The following is a 1,588-nucleotide window of genomic DNA, read 5'->3' as shown; positions in this document are numbered from 1 at the left end:
TGAAGATGAATTCGTGGCTACTTCATGCACTCCTCTAATGACAATAGCATCATTTCTGGCACTGAATTGCTGAGAGTTGGAAGTCATCTTCTCAATTAAATTTCTGGCTTCAGCAGGGGTCATGTCTCCAAGGGCTCCACCACTGGCAGCATCTATCATACTTCTCTCCATGTTGCTGAGTCCTTCATAAAAATATTGGAGGAGAAGCTGCTCTGAAATCTGATGGTGAGGGAAACTAGCACATAATTTTTTAAATCTCTCCCAGTATTCATATAGGCTCTCTCCACTGAGTTGTCTAATGCCTAAAATATCTTTTCTGATGGTCGTGGTCCTGGAAGCAGGGAAATTTTTTTCTAAGAATACTCTCTTGAGGTCATCCCAACTCGTGATAGACCTTGGAGCAAGGTAATATAGCCAATCCTTTGCCACTCCCTCTAAAGAATGAGGAAAGGCCTTCAGAAATATGTGGTCCTCCTGGACATCTGGTGGTTTCATGGTGGAGCAGACAATATGGAATTCTTTCAGATGCTTGTGTGGGTCTTCACCTGCAAGGCAATGAAACTTTGGAAGCAAATGGATCAGTCCAGTTTTAAGAACATATGGGACATCCTCATCAGGGTATTGGATGCACAAGCTTTCGTAGGTAAAATCAGGTGCAGCCAATTCCCTTAGAGTCCTCTCACGAGGTGGAGGGTGTGCCATATTCTCAGAATATTCAAAATCAGAATGCTTAAAACTATAATGCTCAAAATCACCAATAACAGAATGCTCAGGATGCTCAAAAGGTACTAAATGATGTCTAACTAATCTATGAAATGTCCTATCTATCTCAGGATCAAAGGGTTGTAAGTCAGATGGATTTCCTCTAGTCATACACTAAATTCAGCATGCACAATTAGTTGCCTTCTTATGCAAGTAACAGTGTGGGTTTGAACTACAGCTACCATCAAATGATGTCCAAATGACTTGAAATTTTGTGAGCAACCTTATAAAATGATGAGAAGATAGCACAAAAAATTTCAAATGACAATTCGAAGTCTAACTATATAAGCTAAAAATGATAAGTTAAGAAAAATAAGAGAATAATACTTGAAAAATAAAAAACTTTTGACAGAATCACTTTTTTTGGACGATGGAGACCTCATAGGATGGCCGGCTGCCATGGTGTAGGAAATTTTTTTCTACCCCAAATACATATATAATAATTGTGATTCTGATAACCGGAGCAAAAGCTATGGCCGTTTGAAGTTTTGACAAAAATAAAATTTGCTACTTTTTTGGAACTTTCAAATCTGACCAAACTAAAGGCTCTAGCTATTTTTCCAACAAAATATAGATTAAAAGAAGTTACCACAAAAAAAATTCAGCCAAAAATAACAACTCTAGCTACTAAAACAAAAAATCCCAAATAATTCAGTAAGGGTGGTCGCTAAAATCCGTCGCTACATGATTTCCACTACTACGCTGTTTTGCCGCAAGCAAAAATGGTCGCTAAATCCGTCACAAAACAATATTCACAGCAAAACACCCAAAACTGATACAGGGGAAGCGCTTAACAGAAAAACTAAAACAGAACACACACTAAACA

At 38.1% G+C, this 1,588-nt stretch overlaps 1 non-coding gene across 1 annotated transcript; it reads left to right on the top strand.

Annotated features, from left to right (window-relative positions):
- The first annotated feature begins 217 nt into the window (after positions 1-217).
- On the top strand, positions 218-324 carry LOC112997839 (small nucleolar RNA R71). The gene has a single exon (XR_003262909.1). It is a non-coding gene; the product is annotated as a small nucleolar RNA R71 (small nucleolar RNA).
- The last annotated feature ends 1,264 nt before the right edge of the window (positions 325-1,588 follow it).

Source organism: Glycine max, chromosome 1 (genome assembly GCF_000004515.6).
Source record: "Glycine max cultivar Williams 82 chromosome 1, Glycine_max_v4.0, whole genome shotgun sequence".
In the NCBI taxonomy this organism is placed as follows: Eukaryota; Viridiplantae; Streptophyta; class Magnoliopsida; order Fabales; family Fabaceae; genus Glycine; species Glycine max.
The sequence above is the reverse complement of the archived record's forward strand: the minus strand, read 5'-3'. Positions and strand labels throughout refer to the sequence as shown.